Below are 13,863 nucleotides of genomic sequence, written 5' to 3' on the forward strand. Positions count from 1 at the left end.
GTAGTTTATGTTACTCTTCATGCTCAAGTTACTCGTGTAAAAATAGTAATAATATTTGTAGTATGAAGTACGACTTGACTTGAATTTCATATCAATTGTTTGTTTTATTCTGATTTGTATATTCAGATTGATCATTTAGTGTATAAATTGAAATGGACATACCTTACCTACATAATATTTGGACAATTAGACAAAATTAGGAAATTGAAGAAGTTTTAGGCAATAGATGCTAGAGCACAAGATTTCTTTTTCTAGCCACGCCAATTATTTAACTACAAATTATTTATTAATTTTCATGTAAAACGGTTGTTGGCTAATTGGTGAATAAAATTTGATTGGATTTGAAAAATTAGCCTGTTTTTTCTTTACCGACTATTGTATTGTTTGCTCTATCCAATAAATAAATAAGAGTTTTAAATAGATTAGCATCCTTGCACTCCAATTCTAACCTACAAATTTGACTAACCTTTCATTTACTTCAAATGGTTTTTGTATATTATTATAAAAAATTACATCAATTCTATTCTTTACTTTTACTTCTCTATTGGAATATTTTGTCTTCTGAATAAAAGTTACATTTTATGGCCAACATTGGAGTCTTTCACCAAATCTCTATACGTAAATTCAATAGGTAGGCTACCCAACTGAAAGCTTCAGTTGAAAATTGTAATCCTTGCTGTCCAAATTCTAGAAAATTTAATTGCTGGCACAATTTAAATAGGCCTAATTGAATCACGCAACATAAAAATTGAGCTTATCAGATAAACTTTGGCTTTACTGTATTTGTATTATAAACTAGCCTACCTTTAAAAAATACATTTAAGAAAGAATAAGTGTAAAAATAAATACGTCAAATCTAAACAGACTGCATAAACATTCTATTATAGAGAATTAAAAGAAAACTAGCTTTACCTTCAAGAACAGCTCAAGACTGGCTATTACAGCAATATATTGCAAGAGGATTCACTAGGCTATATTCACTTTTTAATATTTTAGATGAGAAACTCAATTATCACTCATTCGAAAAACACTCAACAGTATAATACTAAATAAAATTACATTTTCATCACATAATAAGGTCCTAACTAAACATAAGACTGGAAGTGGAAGGTGAAGGTCTGTAGTGCTTGTAGTTGTAGGCTAATATTTATTCAAAACTTCCATACTAATAGTTTGGAAATTGGAAATGGAACAGATACTACATTCTGTAACAGAGTATTGGAACAGTTTATTATCCTCCTTGGAACAGTTAACAGTATGATCGAGATGGCAATGACAAAATCATATAAAAATATAACGGTTGATATTTTGACGGTTGAATAAATTTATTTGAGTGGACAAAATAAATTGAAGTTGAATGATTGATTATGCTAAGGATTTTGATATGAAATTTTTACAATGTGACATCAAAGTTCACCTTCGAATCTCGCTACAATAGGCGCGCTCGTCCTTGAATCATACAACTTTGGATGTGGACTGACTCTCACGAGAAATTGCATTGCAATACGCATGCGTCGTCACATGATGCTCCAGATGAGAATTTCGTCAACTATTGTGAGGTACACGTTATCAAGATAGTAAAGAAAGATAGCAGAACGACGTTGCCGATCCTCTGTCTTGTCAATACCTTCTATAGACAGCAGCTGATACAAGTTTATTATGGATGATCAACTCCATGATTATTTTGACCAGTGCGGCCTGTTTGCGGCCACTCAGTTTGGTTTCAGAAAATCAACCATTGATACTATTGATTTTTCGGTCCTTGAGGTGCGTACAGATATACGCGCCGCGAACATGAGCAATTCACTATATCTGTAATTTTACAGAAACGTTAAGATACAGATATAGAAAAGCTTGGCATCAGCTGATTAAAAGTGAATTGCTCATGTTCGCGGCGCGTAAATCTGTTCGCACCTTTAGAGTTTACAAGTGCTATGAGATGCATAGACTTGCTTGGCTCACTCTGTGTGATCTTAGCAAGCCATTTTATACGCTTGATCACCAAATTCTTCTCAAGAAGCTCAAGCACTATGGTGTGGTTGGATCAGGCTAATCCATGCCTATCTGGATGGTCGCAGACAGGCGGTGATGCCAATGGTATTCTTTCAACCTAGCGCCGCAGTGCAGGATGGTTTCTCACAGCTTGGCGTTGTTGTCATTTGAGATGGGTGTCTGACTTGGAGGTATTTCGGCCGCATTGCAGGATGACTGTTAACGGTTGCCGGAAGATCAACAGCTGGGTTTTTTTCGTTATTTTTCGTGATAGAGAAATTCTGATTGCAGATTCGTTCTCAGCGACCCCAAGTTTAGCCTGAAGGCTCAGAATGTTAACAATGTATTTAAATAATTAAAAATCATCATGAAAAGTCATTAATATGGAAATACACCACGTTTCTGGAAACTTTTTATTGGTGACTGGAGTTATTATTGATTATAGGTAGCACAAAAATCAAAATAATCGTGAGAAAGAAAACTGCTGATGAACGCGAATAAGACCGTCACTCCATTGTTCTATTGTCTCGGCTGCTTGGCTGAGCCTGGCTGGAGGGATCAAATAACCGACTGGTTTGATCTTTCGTCTGTCCACTAGGCGGAACTACGCCGAACATTGCTGGGTGGAAGACGTTACTGCGGCCGCTCGCATTCCCACCAACGCTGCTATTATTTGCTGTCTCAGCGCCTAGTCCGAGTCAGACAAGCATCCAGCCTGCACTGCGGAGCTAGGTTCACAGATTAGAGACTGTCATGACTATGGGGTGCCCCAGGGCTCTGTCTTGGGCCCTCTGATTTTTCTGATCGTAGTGAATGACATTGCATGTGTGGATACCAGAACGACAGTCTGCTATGCTAATGACACGACATTCTAAGACATGGGCTACAGTGCTGACGAGCTGAGGATGGCTATGCTTGAGACCAGGGTGTTTGCAACAAATTGGTTCTCTTCAAACCTGTTCCTCCTCAATGAGCAGGAAACGCAAACTATTGTATCCAGCCTTAGGAATGGAGAGGAATACGAGTCTGCTCCGGTGATACAAAGCTGCTTGGCTTGATCCTGGACATGAACCTGTCCTGGAGTTGCCATATAGAGTCTATTTGCGGTGGGTTGAGCAGGGTAGTTTTCTTGTTGAGAGGGCTGGCTAAGAGGTAGTGTTCCCATGCACTACCTTAGGGTGTGCTAATTTGCTTTCTTTTAGAGCATCATAAATTATATGACTATGGTCTGGGGCGAAGCTGCTGATGTTGGACGTGTGCTGTACATACAGAAGAAAGCCTTGTGGTGCTGACAGACTGACTCATTGTCGTCCTTTCTTTGTTAGAGAGAGGATACTTACGGAAACTTGATGAGCGCTACTATACAAAAATTAATTGTCAGCCCGGGACAAGTATAATTTTCACTCATAAGTTATTGAGTTATAATAGCTATAATTCATCACTCATCACTTCATATTATCATTCATCACTTGAGGTAGCACTAATATTATAAGGTATAATCTTTTTTCAGTATAAGGTAGGCTATAACTTTCTCAGCATAGAATTTTTCTAACACACTACAGTTGAAGAAATAATGAAGACATACAGAGTTATTGGAAATCATTGAAAGAGCTCAACATTATTTCTTTTATAAAGGTAATTTGAAATAAATTAGATATCATACTACTTAGATATCATACCCTGACTCTGAATCATAAAAAATCTTCATTCATGACCTTCACACCAAATGCTGCTACTCAACCTGTAAACCGAATAAACTTGAAAATTCATAATATCAAATGTAATAAAATAGGTTTGAATGATTGTGACTGTCCTAAACTAGAGGACTCTAAAACCGTTAAATACCTGGGAATAATTGTTGACCGTCATCTGAGATGGGATTCCCAGATCCAATCTCTATGTCACAAGGTCAAGTATTTAACAAATAAATTTTACAAAATGAGCCAGTTGAAAATGCAACAAATTACTAGAATGGCCTACTTTGCTTACGCACAATCTGTGTTGCAATATGGAATTAGGGTGTGGGGGGGGTACTGCTGAATGTCATATAAACAAGATCTTCAATGTTCAAAAACATATAATAAAAGTGGCACTAAGCAAACCAAGGCTGTATCCTACTAGAATTCTCTTCCAGGAATCTAACATACTTACAATCAAACAGCTCTACTTGAAAAATTTAATTTCATATTTATTAAAAAACAAAAATCTTTTCAATACCCGAATTACTCCATATAACACGCGCCAAACTTACAGGAGATCTGACTTACCTGAAACTAATCTAACAGTAGGCCTATGTAGAATGCAATTTCCGTATAGATGTGACAAACTAGTAAATATTATACTACAAGACTTCATATCAGACAATCAAAATTGCTATAAGAGAAAAGAAATCTTATCATGGATCAAAACATCACCTGACGTTTTCAGTAATCAAAGGCAGTAGCTTGTAACAAATTCTAAATTTACGTTTCTCCACTCACCTCTTCTCATCACCAGTTGACTTGTGCATTCACTGTGCTTCTTCTCTTTCTCAGGTTTTCCCTCTTATATTGTAAAAAAAAAAACTGTTCTTCATTTCACTCTGTATTTCAAATTTATTTTACCATTAGGCTATTCTTAGTCATTTATTATATTCTATTTTATAAATATTTTTTCTTTTCTACGTTTCTCAATCTTTATATTCTCTTACTCATGCTCGCGAACAGACGAAAGTCTTGCGAGCTACACATTCTTTTGTACTCTTTATTTATTTTGTATTTTTGTGTATTTAAACTATGTAAAAAGTGCAAAGAATGAATAAATTGAAATTGAAATTGAAAGCATTTCCAAAGTGATGAAGAAGTGAAAACCGCGGTGCACGAGTGACTACAGGCACATAATACTTCAAGGAGACTATCTCAGAAAATTATAAATATAAGGTTCACTTAGTTATCAAAATAAATGATATATAACCGTTTTAAGGTTTTCATTTGATTCACCCTCGTATAAATTGATTGCAATACGTATTTTTAAGAAATTCACTGTAGTATTGGAGAGCTGTTGAAACGTCGATGAATAAAAAACCCACGTTTGTTGAAAAACTATTTAAAGTAGGTTCAACTTACAGAATGGTTAGCCTCTTTGTTATTAGAAGTAATCCACTTGTATAAATCGCTCGGCTGAAACTCTGGTTCTGTCAAATTTCTCCTTGATTGGATAGTTGTATTTGATCCCTTGCTCCATGTTTGCTGCAGTATAAATAGAAATCTGTAAAAATAATAACAGAACTGACTAAGTAATGAAATTTATTTAATTCTCAATTACAACTAAGTGTAATTACAACAAAAATAGGTGAATTGAAACTTTCTAATTGAATGAAAAATCATTAAAATAGACAATTACGTGTCTAAATATTAAGGTTACGGCGTACAGAAGGCAAGCGTTAGGTCCAAACTTTACAAACATAATTTTTTTCCGCTGAGGCGCGTCTATTCCGCTCGACAGTGCTTTCCATAAAATACAATGCATCTTTTAAATTAACAGAAAATTCCTCGCTTCTGTACAGCTCTTTTACTTTGTGCCGAAAGGTATAATTCCTAATCGACGACTCTAGACGCGCGTCTATGCTAGAGCCGTCGCTAAGAAATTGTACCTTCGGCATATACTCTAATAATAAGATTATGAGTATATAATAATATTAGTAAAATTAAAATAATACAGGTATTGATGTCATTGTACTTGACATTATGTGGAACTAGGCTATTTATTTTCAAGTCTTTCATTTCATGTATTAGTACCGGTAGCATATTAAGCTGGGTTTACACCAAAGTTATTAACAAAATGTTAATAACTTAATCCTTATATATTCTATTAGATTGAACGGACCTTGACAAACACATAAGATAAGTTATGTTCAATCTAATAGGATTTATTAGGATTAAGTAATTGAAATTTTGTTATTAACTTTGGTGTAAAGGCAGCTTTAGCCTATTCATACCATAGTAGAATATTACATTAATCTACATCAATATAGAGAAATTGGACAACATTGCTGTTTCTAGCGTGAATAATATTAGTAATTTTTATTAGGGAATCTTCTTGCTACATTGATACTCTGTTGGGTTTTGATTACCAACTAAGACTTGATTAAAAACTATTTCCAACCTAAATTCATCATTTGATCATTAGTTAAACTGAAATTGGATGAATAAATGTATTATTTAATTAAAATTGTAATTAATTTAATGAAAATTGTAATAAGAATTACTGTTATCAATATAATTTAGAATCGTCGTTTCTTCAAAGTAAGGTTAGTTTTGAAACAGCTTTTTTTAATATTAAAATTGAATTAGATTGTATCAAAATAAGCTAGCACGGTTTATTTTTCACCCCTGTTTCATTTAAAAAATTGAGTCGATATCTTTAATAATAGCCTAACTGAGATAACAGTGATAGACTTTAGCTCAAATTCTTTCAAACTTCCTGAATCGGATTAAGCAAAATCACATAATTATTTCAACTATAACCTGTGATTAATCACGGCACAATTGTATCTCAGCTATTTTTGAAGATATTGACTCCATTTTTTTTTTAAATGAAAGAGAAAGAAAAAATCAATGTCGCTAGCCTAATTTCAACTAAAAAAAACGATTCTAAATAATATTAATGCTACTTCAAAAATCTCAAATAAACTAACCTTATTTTCAGTAGACGATGCCTGTAGTCTTGAATTAATTGCTATTTATGCACTCGTAAATAATATAGCATGTACTATGATTATGCTTCATGCAATATTAAAGAATTGTACCAAATAAAGATTCATTTTTATTTATTTTCGCCACACTGCACAGAAAGCAGCTGTTTCCCAGTCCCTACGTAGATCTGAAAGACCTTGTTTGCAGACGACGTCAGAAAAGGGTTTCTTTTCCGGTCTAGGCCAGAAAGTTGTCTCTTTCCAGCCGCTTATGGCTGGAAACAACGCGCTAATTATTATTAATAAGTCATCCGCTAGATCGGGCGAGTGTCCACTTTCATAATAAGCTGAAGTCGCCATGATTTTAGTTCCAGTTTCGAATCAAACTAATTCGCTTCGCAACCAGTTTTATTCAATTATTTATTGTTGATTAGTGCATTCCGAATTTTCAAAAATGCTTGAAGATGACTGTGGTATTCCAAGTGAAATTTTAAAAGAATCTGAAATCCTGACTGCAAATCTTCTACCACTAAAATCAAGAGATAGGTACGATAGCTTAACGAGTATTCTTTATTTTGTATTCTTTATTTATTTTGTCAGCAATACCTGTAGTGTGGCGAAAAATATCGTTCGCACCACGGGCAAAAATGTTTTTCCAGCTCTCAATCTTTTCTAGTCCTCGGCCTACGGCCTCGGACTTGAAAACCGATTTCGAGCTGGAAAAATCTCATTTTCTGCTCTAGGTGCGAAATATACTATTTCTTCATAAATTTTAATGTTTCAAACGGCCGACCGGGTAACGGCAATTTTTCATACAGTTTATGATTCGACTCGGTACCCACCCGGCAGACGACAGATCGACTTTCACGTTTCGATACTTCAATCTGGTATCGATATTTTTAGTCAATCGACAATATTATTATTCTAGATTATCAATACTCAAGAAATTCAGTTGGCTAAACTGACTGTTCAGGCACAGAATAAGTACAGAAAGGAAACTTGTAATCAATCGCCTATCTAACCAATGCTTTTTACATGACCCCAATACAAAACACGTCACGTGACCTTGGGAAGTTCCAATCCTGGTCTTCTGATTGGCTCGTGGCAGTGAACGAGATCAATTGATCTGGATCATTAAAGTGATCCGAACCTACCATCAATACTATTACAATGCGGCGCTTCCTAACAAGATGGCGGATTTTGGCGTCAGGGTATAGCCAAGTTTCCGTACTGTATGTATACTGTGGTTCAGGATAGAAGGAGGATCGGAGAGCAGAGCTACTGTTTTATCTTGATAACAATCATGTTATCGCTTGTGATCACCTAAAAGAAAAACAATAAGATTACATTGCATACAGCCTACGCCATAGTAGAACTCTAATTATCCGAATTAATTGAGACTGAACTCTAGTTGGTTAGGTTAATTAAATATTTTGACAATTATTGGAGTTTACAAAAAAGAAGCAGGCGGAATTAAAATAATAATATATTTACTGAATATAGTTTTACTATCTACTTTTAGCACCATAACTAGGCTACATTATATCGAGACAATATAATTTTAGTGATATTTCTTTTAAACGCTGTCTTTTTTTAATAACTAAGACATTGTAATCCCACTGAAATTTATAATGCAGTATTTCTTAGAGTTCTGAGAGTTCATATTCCAAAAAAAAGATTATTTTTTATAGAAATCCTAGAAAACAATTCTTCACTAACACTGACTAGCCCAAAATTAGTTGAAAAGGTAAGCTTGAGTTGGCCCAATATGGACTAATTAACAATAGGCTAATGAATTGTAATAAAACAATGATTAACAACATCTTGAATAATTAGGTACAAAAAAGTAAACCTGTAATATTAACTTACCTCACTTTTAAAATCACAACTTATCAACAGTAGAATTTGACTGGTTACTTGAGTTTTTTTGGTGAATATTTTTTGTAAGTGGAGTAATTGAAAACGTTGATCAAAAAGTGCATGAATTGTTGGATTGTTGAAAACAGGATTATTTCTTCAGCATGCTGGCAGAATGTAAAATAACATTGAAATGGAATATATTGAACAGAGCAGAATAGAAATGGTAGACTATTGGTAATAAATTTATAAACATAATTTGATAAACTGAATGGTAGACTAATTGATGAGAAATAGTGGACTACTGGTAAGAACTTGGATTCAGAAAGATGTGGCTATTCTTGGAACTTGTTTCAATATTTTCTTTAAAAGGACCTCACGTTGTGGAAAATGTTAAATTTGTGGATAAAAAATGAAGCCTATGAATCTTGATTAGTGAGAAATTGGAATTACAAAATTATCATAGTCTGTTAGTTACTGTAAGTTCTAGCTGTCAGGAGGTGACTTTTGAGGGGACTGTTTTTATTTATTAATTGTTGCAACCAAAAGAATAACAAGAGATATAATATTAAAGGAAAAACTAGGGTTAAGATGTGCTATTTCTATTTGTATTTTTGATATATAGCAGAACTATAAGGTTACGGTACTTCTATGTTATATTTAAATTAAAATTTTGATCCAAGAATACTAACATTTTTGAATTTGATGATAAAATAGTTTTAAATATTAAGAAAACAATGGACCAAGAGTAATGATTTGATTATTTTGTGATAATTAAAATGGAATTGGTTCAAATCAACGAGAGTAAATTTGAATTGAATTTTAATATAGAAAATATAAATGCTAATAGGGGGAGGGATAACATTGTTTATTTATTTCTGGATGAAATTACAATCATATGAATATGATTGGGAAAGAACAAAAGGCTTAGCCCAACACTATAGGCCTACTATTTGCTAATTTTGATAATAAATAACATTTTCGAAAAAATGGTTAGCCTATCTATTTAATGTTGAAAGTTTATGTTCAATTTTTGTCCAAAATATATATGAGCTAAAAATTTTGAATTTATAAGCATAAAGCACCGAATTATAGCCTATTATTATGAGAAAGGGTTTCAAGAATGGGAGGGAGGAGCATCATGTGGCTTTAAGGATGGTTCAGATTTGTGTTGAAGGTGGAACAGGTGTTGGTCTTATGGGAAGAATATGATTGTTTGAAGTAAGAGGCTTCCACATTAACTATTTGTCAAAATATATATCAACAAAATCATGCATTTTGTAGATAGGGAAAGTGCTCTACTGTTTTATGCAACGAAGCAGGATCTAGATATGACCCCAAAGGAGAAACCGATGACTGATGATAATGAAGATTTTGATCAATATTATGATTGTAAAATTGAAATGAATAGGCTACTCTGTGTTACTGGAAACCTGTTATAAAACGCCTTAAATTTTGGTTGTTCTCCACAATTTTTGTTCTGAAACAAAACAAGAAAAACATAAAGGTAAATATTCATGACTGAAGATTATTAGGATTAGAGTAGGATTCAAGAAAATTGGAAAAACAAAAAGGAAAAAAATTCAAATCCCAACCTACAAAATACTAACCTTAGCTTTCCCTAACCTAAGATTTTCCTAACCTTATCTTCTCCTAATCTAAGCTTTTCCCAACCTTAGCTTCTCCCAACCTAACCAAACCTAACCTAACACAAACCTAACCTAACCTAACCTAACCTAACCTTTCCCAACCTTAGCTTCTCCCAACCTAACCAAACCTAACCTAACCCAAACCTAACCTAACCTAACCCAACCTAACCTAACCTACCTAACCTAACCTTCCCCAACCTTAGCTTCTCCCAACCTAACCTAACCCAAGCTTTCCCTAACATAAGCTTTTCCTAACCTTAACTTCTCCTAATCTAAGCTTCTCTTAACCTTAGCTTCTCCTAACCTAAGCTTCTCCCAACCTAAGTTTTTCCTAATCTGAGCTTTTCCTAACCTTAGCTACTCCTAACCTAAGCTTTCCTAACCTAAGTTTTCCTAACCTTGGTTTCTCCCAAACTAAGTTTTTCCTAATCCAAGCTTCTCCTAACATAAGCTATTCCTAACCTAAGTTTTTCCCAACTTTGGTTTCTTCTAAACCAATCTTTCCCCAATCTAAGTGCTTCCTAGCCTTAGCATTTCCTAATCTAAGCTTTTCCTAACCTTAGCTTCTTCTAATCTAAGTTTTTTTCCCAATCTAATCTTCACCTAACCTGAGCTTTCCCTAACTTTAGCTACTCCAACCTAAGCTTCTCCTAACCTTAGGTTTTTCCCTTATCAAAGCTTTTTCTAACCAAAGCTTCCTCTAACTCAAGCATCCCCTAACCTTAGTGTAATCGACTAATGCCTTGACTAGAAACATCATCCTCGCCTGCAAAAGGCCCCTTCCCGTCCTTGTAACTTAAAATACTCTTACTCAATTCATCGAACCCTATAACCTAACAAACAAGAAAAGCAAAGCCAAACCTAATTCAATCCAACCTAAGCTATTTTTTATCCAATCCAACCAATCCAAGCCTAATAAAATGAAAAAATATAGGCTAATTCAAAATAATTCCTGCATTCAATATTATAAAAAGTGTATTAGTATTATATATTCATATAATTATATATATATATATATATATATATATATATATATATATATATATATATATATAAAATGTAATATAATAGTGCTCACCTTATACTAATCAGTTCATATCATCCAAATCCAAATCGTCAGTTTCATCAGTATCATCGGTTTCCCCATCTTTTGGCTTTGCAGGGTCATATAAATTTCCTGCTTCCTTACAGAACTCAGTAAAGCAGTCAACTTTCCTCAATTTGCATGATTTCATGAATACATACTTTGATAAATAGCCAGGAAAGAAAGCTTTCTTCCTGTGGTAGCGTGGCAAAGTTGCCTTTGCCGCGCCCCAAGAAGCTTCGATCTTGTTTGTGTGAGCACCTGAAAGTGGGTCAACAAAATTCATTTTGTGATTTGAGAATTTTCTATATTTTTTATATTTTAAATTGTTTTTATATAAAATTATTGTAAAGCAATAGGAAACTAAAATCAAAATCTGAAATCGATACTTGAAATCGATGCAGGAGCTTCGTAGAGGAAATTATCGATATCAATAAATTGATAATTCTATTCACCATCGATAAACATCGATTTATCCTGCACCAATGAACTACGTCACAGGCTATCACAGTGTTGATACTATCGTAATCGTTTAAAGTACCGTAATATAAATTATTTACTATAAAATAATTACATTCTGAGACAAATTTTATTTAAATTAATGTTAGAAATGAGCAAAAAATACAAGATACAAGTATTTCAACAGTAAATAAAAAGTAAAAATACTGACTAAGTACTGAAAATAAGGTTAGTTCATGTGAGATTTTCGAAGTTCCTTTATTATTATATAGAATTATTTTTTTGAGTTGAAATTAGTCTAGCGACACCTATTTTTTCTTCCTCTTTCATTTAAAAAAAAAATTGAGTTGATATCTTCAAAAATAGTGGGGCTACAAATGTGCCGTAATTAGTAACGTTAGCCCTAGTACCCTAACTAGGCAAAGAAGTATAAAATAAACTTTATAGAACATTTCGTAGTTAAATGGTCTACCTTATTCAATTTACATAAACATATAAACTTTGTAGAAGAATAAAACTTCAAGTCAATTTATTTTGAAATTTTAAAACTTTCAAAATTGTGATAATATATCGTCAATCAACATGTAACCTATAAAATTGAACAGTTTTGGATTTGGATTTGGAGTTTTTCAACGGTCAAGTCAAGACACAAGCCCTACAACACAAAAAAATCAGAATTATTCGGACGTCAGATACGTGACAAGTGAAAAGTATTATTAAATAACAAATATGGAAAATTTCATTTTAAAAGTTGTTGATAATTGATTGATTGTTTTCTATTTATCATTCTACTAAAAACTTTATTTATTATTATTATTGCATGTTTATTTAGTAGGTTGGCCACATTTCCATAAATGTCTCACGTGACTTGTCGATGCTATGGTTTGTCGATGCTATGTCGTGTCGAGGCTGTGGTGGCAGGCCTAATGCTATGGTTTGTCGATGCTGTGGTTTGTCGGAGCTATGGTAGGTAACCGTTTCCGCTACCAAAGCCTGCTAGTGAAATTCGCGTTTGGTAAATATAATAGACACGGCTTGAGCGTAGTCGCTGAAGCAAACATGAATTGGGTGTGTGACGTCACATGAGAGAGCCTTCGAACTACACGCCATAATCAGCCTATGCTAAATGAGCACTTTCATAGCTTCTGAATCAGAATTTGAACTGATTTATTATTCTACTTGAAAAATTGATTATGGAAGTTAATTTATCCATTATTTATTCATATAATTGCATACGTAAAGCCTATGTTTATATTGCCTAGTAAACGTATTTAAACAGATTATGTTGTATTGAAATTTATTTCAGGGCTTTATCAAACCGATAATAACTTGCTTCTTGAATCTATGAACAAGTATGAATAGACTTATTGAAAATTCAGGAATTATTGTATGTTATGCACACAATCAATAACATAATCTTGAGCCTGTTCAAGAGTATCAATAATGATAAAGTTAATTGAAACCTATCCAAGGAACCTATTATTAGCTCTTTGTAGATGGAATCTGATCAACTTGCATGCTTGTTTTTCTTTTCAAAACTCAATGCATTATAGCTCTAAATTATTAGCTTCTTCATAATACAATAATTATCCGATTAGGGTGAATTATCCAAGATTTAGTTACCTAAGAATTTCACATTGTGAACAAAGCAGTTGTAACCTAGCTACCGTGAATGGACTCATTAAACATTATATTAATATTTTTGTATGCAAAATCAAATGATAAAATTTAGAATCTGTAAATCGGCTGCAGGCATTGAAATACCTTTTTATACAAGGACAACAAGCAAATTCACGTTTGCATTCTTCATTAACATTGACTTATTGAATGATAACTTGAGCCTAATTTGAAAGGAATGTAACTTAGATAATTACTTACCTGTGAAAAGAAATCCCACTTCCTTTTTTATCACTCTCCGTGCAGTTATATGCACAGCAACTTCTCACCATTTTTTAAAGAAATCACCATCTGGTAATTGATTAAAATACAAAAATATGATAGCGTGCCTATACCGTACAAGAATATCCAGCCATTTTGCTCCTTCATGTGACGTCATACGGCTGTTTATGTTTGCTTCTGCCCAATGTATTGTGGAAGTATTGGGAAGCCGTGTCTATTATATTAATGGTCGAAGGGTAAAACCAATGGTT

General features: G+C 33.5%; 2 long non-coding RNA genes across 2 annotated transcripts; both read right to left on the bottom strand.

Annotated features, from left to right (window-relative positions):
- Window positions 1-4,605: 4,605 nt before the first annotated feature.
- LOC120352998 lies at window positions 4,606-12,589 on the bottom strand. The gene is made up of 2 exons (XR_005572136.1): window positions 12,186-12,589; window positions 4,606-5,238 (listed from the first exon to the last, which is right to left on the bottom strand). It is a non-coding gene; the product is annotated as an uncharacterized LOC120352998 (long non-coding RNA).
- Window positions 7,787-11,548, bottom strand: LOC120352999. Its single transcript, XR_005572137.1, has 3 exons — window positions 11,249-11,548; window positions 8,534-10,001; window positions 7,787-7,987 (listed from the first exon to the last, which is right to left on the bottom strand). It is a non-coding gene; the product is annotated as an uncharacterized LOC120352999 (long non-coding RNA).
- Window positions 12,590-13,863: the final 1,274 nt, after the last annotated feature.

Source organism: Nilaparvata lugens, chromosome 9 (genome assembly GCF_014356525.2).
Source record: "Nilaparvata lugens isolate BPH chromosome 9, ASM1435652v1, whole genome shotgun sequence".
In the NCBI taxonomy this organism is placed as follows: domain Eukaryota; kingdom Metazoa; phylum Arthropoda; class Insecta; order Hemiptera; family Delphacidae; genus Nilaparvata; species Nilaparvata lugens.